General features: G+C 46.5%; 1 long non-coding RNA gene across 1 annotated transcript in view; it reads left to right on the top strand.

The window, feature by feature from the left end:
- Positions 1-923: 923 nt before the first annotated feature.
- LOC146801810 (uncharacterized) overlaps positions 924-9,029 on the top strand; it is a 30,312-nt gene continuing 22,206 nt past the window's right edge. Inside the window, exon 1 of the long non-coding RNA XR_014968076.1 lies at positions 924-1,034. This is a non-coding gene — a long non-coding RNA (uncharacterized LOC146801810). The remainder of the gene's footprint in view (positions 1,035-9,029) is intronic.

Genomic DNA, 9,029 nt, shown 5'->3' with positions numbered 1-9,029 from the left:
GTTTAGCACAGTGGGCCGCCCGACTTGTATTTTGCTGTTCCTGTAATTGCATCCAGATATATGATACAACAAGTCACATTATACCTACAAGTCAGGACTATTGGCTTTGTCAATGGTTGCTAGTTGCATAAGATAAATAGGCAGCAACTATGGCTTGTATATAATATTGAAAAAACGTCCACTTAAAGCCCTGGTGACACCAGGACAATGTTGTTGCTCCTGACTTTCAAAAAGAGAAGGGAAATCCAGAGAGAAAATTACTCTCTTTAAAGGATTTCCCTTCCCCTATAACGCTCACCACACGCACATGATGTGCCTGCTGTCACTGCAGTCCTGAAAAAAAAACGGACCGGCTTTGCCAGGGTACAAAACAGAGCCAGATAGAGACCCGTTACGAGGCCCCCTTAAAAAACACTTACGGTGCTCAGACCCAGTGAGACCTGGCCCACTTAAAGCCCTGGGTAATACTATTACAAAATGTGCCACATTACACCGCATAATGTGGTTTTTCTTGCCGCATAATTTACCCAACTGTGCTGCATAATTTGGCCCTCTCCTATCACATAATTACAGTGGCCCTGTCAACCCAACAAATAAGGATAAACCTAACAAGAGGGGGCGCCAGAGTGCCTGGTTCCAAGATGGCCACACTCTAGTAAGGCTCCTTGCGCTCGAGCTGTTCTCCGCCAATATGTGGACGTCATCCTACGTCAAATGAGGCATAGCAGACCCCCTGCCTGATTCTTCGTGCCACTGACGTGCCGACACGGAGGACGTGCTAAGCCGAGAGACATTAGAATGGGCCTAGCCTCGCTGCTCAATGTAAGCGGCACCCGCGGCATGACACTGATCGCGCCATCGCGGGTTGTAGCCTGTCAGCCTCCCTTCAGAACCTCGACGGCTCTTTTGATCCATTTCGGCCCCTATACCACCTGAGCGACGCCTGAGAAACAGGCATCACCAGAGGGGAGGCCGCGAGTGCGTTGGCCCCGACCAGCGGAGTGAGCAGGCCTGTCTATCTTCGAGACTGCCAGGTGGGTAACTGCGCAGATCACATGGGGCCTGTTCAGGCCTCCAGAGCCGGGCGGGGGTCCCTCCATCTCCACTCGGGCGGGTTCTCATCCTCTCCACTTCATCGCGTGTGCTGCCCGGTGACAGAGAGGGAACTCCCAACACATAACCATCGGGAGACAGCCCCGAGGTTCCTAAACATCACAGGGCCCTGAGGTAGTGCCTGCAGGGATAGCTGGCCCGCACAGACATCTTATGGGACAGCAAACGCCCCTGAGACATTTATCGTTGGGACACCCTTTGTCTTTTCCTGCTGCACCTACATGAGGCGGAGACTTTCCAGGAGGTACAGCAAGCGCGGCTTACCTTGTAACATCCAGGCTTTGCCTGGCAGATGACGGTGTTCCATTACTTCAGATAGTTCCAGAATGCACTTCACGACGAGCCCTGCTTTCAATCACAATTACGACCAACGGGGCGCTTTACTGTGGAACTCAGCCCCCCGAATCTGCGTCCAGCCACCCGGCATGCCACCTGACATCCTGCGGACTGGTTGGGGGCTACCCCTTCTCCCCCCCCCCCCCCCCCCCCCTATATGTCCGATCTGCTTGTGATCCGTTCAGTCAGGACAGCCAGACGTGAAGGTCTCGGCTGGGGACACCACGCTCTCGCCGCCACATACGTATTGTCGTCTAATGGGGAAAGTCAGATGCCCCACCTGCCAAATCACTTCTGTGAGTCCAAGAGGGCTAACATAGCTGTCTGCGTACAGACGAATCCCATCACAGGCCCCTCCACCAGAGAGAGACGAAGTAGGACATGCGCACGCCGATGCTTCATGCACCTAAAAGCTTAACCCCAATAGACACCAAATATAGTAGGCATGCCTGCGTTGACAGACACTAAGAATATGGCCTATGTGAAATCACTCCTGAAAATCCAGTTTTGCCCCAAACACGTTTTATTTGCTATGGAACAGGCACACATTTCACTGGGCCCTTAACCCCATCAGGGGCGCCTCCGTGCCCAGTAATAGAGATTGTCTATAGAGAATGAGATGCAGCCTTACCCTTGCCTGTTAACAACATGAGTTAATGTGTGGAGGGGTCGACAATCTCTGTCTTTCTGGATTTCACCCTGGCATTGCAAGAAGTCCGCAGTGAATACCTGCCTGTCAAAAGTAAACAGCAACAACTTGGGGTGAAAGACACCCTGTTATTGCCAGCATCCCTGAAGGTTATGTACCAAGAGAAGGATCACACCCCCGAAAGTAGAACCATCTACTGTGTTGGACTCATTACCTCCAACACATCTCAGACAGAGGCGCAACTAGAGCCAAATTTCGGGGGGGGGGGGCTGAGCAAAAATTTCGGGGGGGGCTGAGCAAAAATTTCGGGGGGGGCTGAACTTTATGCAATAGGCAGAGTGGAGCTGCAGGGGCTCTTAGAAGGGCTGAAACAACAGCGAGGCCTCATTAACATGCAAATGGTCTTTTAAAGACCTGTGAAGTGCTCGGGTGCGGCTTCTTTTTTGCCCGGGAAGGTGTCTCATCCCGGGCTGCCACACACGACGGGGGGGGCTGAAGCCCCGTGAGTCCAATGGGTGTTGCGCGCCTGATCTCAGACATCGGAGGAGGGGGCAATCGCTATAGAAGGAAGATACTGTGTCCATCACAATGGGCGGCCGGAGGCAGTTTTGAGTCAGCTCCTGGGCACGTAATAACCTGATAGACACAGACAGTACAGAGGCCTGCTATAGAGAGCCACGCACTCCTACTAACAGGATGACGACCGTCATATCGAATCTTCACACATGGACTGGCAGGCACCCCTACGTTGGTAGTGTCAACAGGCCGGCATCCTGGACTCCCCCAAAAGGTGAAGCCAAACTGCTGTATAGGATGATTTATAATGTTGAATGTTATGTTTGGGGAATGCTTAAATCATTTGATCTGGGTGCTTTCACTGGCAGGTTGGGGTGGCTGAAGGGGTGGGGGATGGGGTTTAATACAGCTGAGATATATGGAGACAGATCACCATATTATGCAGGGCGCAGACTTGCTTTCAATGGTAGTGCAATACTTGCAGACCCTGGCTAGCACACAGGCCTGAGAACACCTACCACGTTTCAATCTGTTGTCATTATATGGACTAGAAGAACAGCTCTTCTGAGTACCTCCCTCTCCGTCTGTTGACATGGTATGTGCAAGGCCTTCATAACCCTCTCAAGATGCAACAGGTCTTGGTGTATCTCGTCCTCATAAAAAAGACATTGTTTCTTACAGGAGATGCCCATCCCAGCACGCTCCCATCCACACCTCATATCCAAAGAGAGCAGTTACTGCTTCTTTTTTCCAGTTACTCTGCCTACGCCTGAGGAACAGCCATCCTTGTGCACAGAGGAGTGCCCTTTTGGTTATTGCATGAGATAGCCGATGCCCAGGACAGGTACAACATTCTACAGCCATTGGTGGGAGGAAAGCATATTACTTACTGAACTCCTATGACCCTAATACAAATGACCCCCAGTTTTTCCGAAACCTATGGAAAAAAGCCACATACTGGCACACCAAATGATACTCTAAGGGTGTGACCCTAATCTTGTGCTGGATAGGCAACTGGTCTGCTCCAATTCTTCCACGCGCTACAGCGCTCACCCCTTCATGACCTGAAAGACCTCTGGAGAACTCTCCTTCCCACCCAGAGGGAGGGCCTGTATATCTACACAGCCCATAGGCACAACTGGACTACTGGTTAGGTACAGCAGATGTGAATGGCTGGATGGTAGGTATAAAGCATGTACTTCGCACCCTGCTCACTGCTTAAACTAACCATAAACACACCTGCTCCCCCACACCATGCCTCCACATTGCACCTTTTCCCACAGTCCCTACTAGACAATAAATTTGCATAAGTATTGAAAAACAAAATCAATAACAACTTTCAAAACAATGGTGGATTGGTACAGTCCCCTGCTACGTTGTGGCTGGCGGTCGAGGTGTACATGAGGGGCATTTGTATTGCAAAACATCACAATGTCTTCACCGCACTGAATTGAGACAAAAACACTTGGAATTTACAGAGATAACTGAATTGGAGATCTAACACCTACATAAATGTGCACAAGCTAGGGTATATGGAGAGGCGGAGAGGTCAAGCTCTACTCTTGAGGCTCGAAAGACACATTCAAGCCATTACTCACCTACAAAAGAAGGATGGCACTGCAATCTATCACAGGAGCGTCATATTAACAGACCTGGTTGGGCACTATTGCATTCTGTATACTTTGCGGGTCTCCCGATAGGGCGACAACCAGTGCTTGATTTGTAAAATATTAAGTGCAGGTGCTCAAAATATTTTAGGAAGCCACGTCCACTTTACTGGCTCCACCCACTTCCTTTATCGGTTCGTCCCACACCCACAAGTCTCAACACACCATAGCCACCTCCTCACATCTTGAGTTCCGCAAGAAGTTGAAGACCTGGCTCTTCACATAAGCACCTCGGAGACCTCACACCTGCCCAAGTGCCTGGATACCGTCTTGGATTATTAGTTTTTCTTGAACTCAAATATAACTTAACATCATGTACCATATGGGAAGTCTATGACAACAACTTAAAAGTGAACTCAAATTGGATAATGTGTGTAAATCTCAAAATGCAGCTTCAGGAACAGTCATTAGAGGACTTCGAGGTACCTTTGCAAATTAAAGAGAATGTGCTTCTACTGTGCTGTTTAAAAGAAAGGAAGGGTGAAGGAAGGAATACATTAAAGAAGGCAGCAACAAATGCAGGCAGGAAGGGGAGTACTGGAGTGATGATATATAAGAGCAATGGATGAAAGAAGGAGGGAATAAGAAAATAATGTGAAAGTAGGAAATGAAGAAATAGAGGGCGAAAGGAAGTGAACTATGTGTGATGGATGAAAAGAAAGAAGAAAGGAAAGGAGCAAGATAAGCATAAGGAATGGTTGAGAAAGGAAGAAATTAAAGAAGAGGTGAAGAAAGGAGCAGGAAAAAGAGTAAGGAAAGAATGGAGGAAGAAGGATTAAATGCACCCAGGGAGGATGGGGAATGAATGAGGGTGTAAGGAAGTAAGAATGGAAGAGGGTGTAAGGAAGCAAGAATGGAATAAGGTATAAGGAAGCAAGAATGGAATGAGGGTGTAAGGAAGCAAGAGGGTATAGGAGGCATGGCTGGAGGTGCTGAGGAAGAAAAAAGGGGGGAAAAAAGAAAGGAGGTCAGGGGAATGAATCTGCGTATGAAAGGTACTGGGTCAAGTAGAGAGGATAATGACAGAGTAATATTGCATAGAAATTGAAAAATAAAAGATTGAAATACATTTGTGTCCTTAACATACCATGTATGTTTGTAAAGCACATATTCACCAAAAGGGGCCTTAACACTGAATTTAAAATGTTGTTATCCAGCTCATTGGCACACATTTTATCGACCTCAGATATATGAAAGACTTGAGTTGCCGCACCAAGATTTAAATTTATGACTCTGAGAACAAACACAGATTACTAGAGTATATATAAAGAAATGAGCAAGAAGGAAGAACATAAAAGGGAGAATAAGGAAGGAGGAGAAGTCTGAAGGCAAAGATAGATACGGTAGACAAAGAATGTGAAGAGAAGTGAGGAAAGCAGAGATGGGGAGTGCAAGACAGAAGTGGAACATGATGAGAATGAAAAAAGGAAAGAGGAAAAAGGGAAGAAGAGCAGACAGAGGAGAGTGTGTGAAAAGAACGTGGAAGGTAAAGATGAGAAGGTGAAAAATGAAAAGCAGTTAATGAGGGGAGGTGGTGATTAAGAGGAAACGTGTACGTAGGGCAGAAAGTGAAAGAAGAATGGAGAGAAGGGAAGGGGTAAGGTGTGAAGGGGAGGAAGATACTGGGGAAGAGCAAGAAGAGAGTACACCACTGCTTTATTAAATATAGAATAATTAAATATGTATAGTTGAGGTGTGACAAGGCTGTATCATTCTTGGCCTGTCTCATCAATGCACAGCTGTGCTGTCCAAGACACCCTTTCATTGTCCCCCTCACGAACGTGTTTATACTCATCCAAAATGTGCCCGTAAAAACATATTTAGAAACCCTCCTAAAGAGTGCCGTCCTTCTGTCTTCTACATCCATGTTCGCTTGCACCCTGACTGAGTATTTGGGCAGTGAGATCACATCCATCGTGTTCACAATCAACTGATGATAAACTGACTCTATAGTAATAACAGACATAGCCACAACCAAAATGAACTGAGCTTTCTTGTGTACCTGCATTCTCCATTTCATAGTGCATTAACTCCAACTGCTTTCCACATCTCTGCGTGAAAGTGCTCAATTTGCATCTATCATGTGATCCTCCCCCTTGTAGCTCACTCAGCATGACCACACCCTAGTATTACCCTGCTGATTAACCAAATGCTTCTTCCTGCCCGTTCAGGTCCACGTGCTCCTTCCTGCCCGTTCAGGTCCATGTGCTCTCAAGAAAAATCCAAGTACCATAACTACATCCTACCCCTCTGTGAACCTACCTACACCTACTAATTAACCCCTGGCTTCTAACTACACATTCTAGAACATGTGTATTCAAAAATGCTAGCCCCATCAAATCCTATGGCCCACCCTTCCAACAACTTTCTAATAGCTACCATTTCCAAATTTTTTGTTATACAACATAACATTTTTTCAATTTAGATGTTCTACATAGCACTGAAGGCAGGCTGGAAGTGTGCAGGACTGCCAATAAACGTTTTACTTTATTACAAAGTCCAGCAGAAGTGGGGCTTGCATTCCCATCTGTAACATAATAGTGTTGCTGAAGGGGATGCCATTAACACTGTACTCCGAAGACCCTGCATGGAACCTGAGCCCTGTCATGCCGGAATTTATTGTCACAGAAAAGAGACTAGGGAGTGAGCCTTCTCTTTCCCCCCTCATAAGTACACCTAAACTCACAAAAGAGAAGAACTTAAAAAACCTAACAGAAGAGACTCTGCTTGAGGCAGTTTTGTCAGTGTCTCTGTCTAAGTCGAATTTGACAAGGATTTGTAAGGGTGGAAAAATATATATAGAGAGGAAAATCAACAGATTTTTAAATACTGCCCTCACCCACTATGCAGTGGCATGCTTCATCATAGGGCCCACATGCAGACCAACACACTGGATGGAGCACTGATGTTTTGGGAAATAAAGAGAGAAGAGAAGTGAAGCAAGTTAAGGAAAGGAAACGTTTTCCCAAGAGGGATCACTGGTGCGAAAGAATGCGAATTAAAGCCACCAAGGAAGTACCACCCAAATTCCTTGATTATTGCTCTCCCTTGGCAGGATTAAAAGCTCAAAAGCCGGGGTATTTAGGAGGAGTTACCACTCCTTATCCCCTACTGCATACCAACATGTTTCAGCCAGAGTTATTTGCACCTTTGGGTCACTGGCCTTCAGGGTAAATGATCCCTCATATTGTTGGTCTATTTCACAGTGTGACCAATAAGTACAAGGTGGTTAATTCAACCTTACTTGTATTTCAGTAACGCTGTCATCATTAGTGTCTGTGAAAAGAAAGATAAAAAACATAAGTCTACCCCTCTTGACCCCTACTCATGCACAAAGAGATATAAAAGAATATATTTTATTCTCTGTTGTAGGAAACACAACTGTGTAATGCCCCCTGATTCAAGTGTTGCTCTAAACACACATATTAAAAAACACACACTCTCAGCTCCCAAACACCCATGGGAGGTATGACTGTCATCTTGTGCAAGCTAGTTGTTAATACACAGAATTTACTCTATTTCAAGCAGTCTCTTGGATTGCGATAAACTGGAATAAATCCATAATTTTCCCACTCATGTTGGCAACACTCGCTAAAACACATGGTTTACCACTTACCTGGGCTACACATTCCATCAAATACCTGGGGGTTTGGATCCATGAAGGCAAGGAAAAGGTAATTAGAGACAACTATGGGACTGTCATGACTCGTACTGAAGAACAGATTCACCCCTGAACTATCTTTCCATTGCCCCGATGGGACAGATAGCGCTCATCAAGGTGGTCACATTACCTAAACCACTTTATTTGTTCACTAATATCCCTATACATTTGACTCAACACTTGTTTAGGACTCTCAAAGCATACCTGATAACACTTGCATGGGTGGGTTGGCAGCTGTGGGTACGATAGGAAACCCTGGCACTGCCATACGAAAGAGGCAGCCTTGTGGCTCCCAATTTCGAGCTTTCCTATCTCTGCACATAGACACACTTTTCATATTTGTGCCACAATCCCCATCCATACATGGCACATATAGGTTTAGAGCACAACAGTGCATATCCCACCCCACTGAAGGCTGTCTAGGCCAGACTCCAAAGTGTAAAAGAGCAGAGCTAGGCACAGTAGCCAACACACAGCTAGCTTGGATCAAGATCCAGAAATGACTACATTCCCCAATCCTCTACTCGCCTAAACAATCGCTAACTCAGTTCCCTGTGATACCCTTCACATGTTACAAACACTCTCCCAGTGTATCTGCAAATGGGGAGTAGCGGTACTGGACAGCTTCACATATGTTGCCTTTGTGGCATATGTAGAGAGCACTATTCACCTTTACTCCTGGAACTTACAGTATCCAGTTCTTGACTGCCCACATGTCCAGACATATGGTGACCAATCTATACTATTCATTGCAGACAGAAACCCTACCACCCACACCAAGCGCGAGAACACACTCGGATACTGATCTGGAAGCTCCCATTTTGCATGTGGAATGGGCATACCCCTGTGGTCAAATATGGGAGCTTTCCCCAAAATGTGGACTGTGCTATGTCCATTTCAAATACCTCCATAGGACCTATCAACCCCCCTAAAACTATTCTCACTCAAACTATGAAAACATTCCCGCAGTTTCTGGTGTGGTGAGGCGTCGGCTGATTTCATGCACCTTTATGTGGAACTAGCAAGGGGTAGCCGAATACTGGAACTAGGTGGGCAGGGCGCTCCCAGATATGATCGCAGCGGATGC

This window comes from Triturus cristatus, chromosome 8, assembly GCF_964204655.1.
Source record: "Triturus cristatus chromosome 8, aTriCri1.1, whole genome shotgun sequence".
NCBI classification, from domain to species: domain Eukaryota; kingdom Metazoa; phylum Chordata; class Amphibia; order Caudata; family Salamandridae; genus Triturus; species Triturus cristatus.
This window is presented reverse-complemented; position numbering and strand designations above follow the sequence as displayed.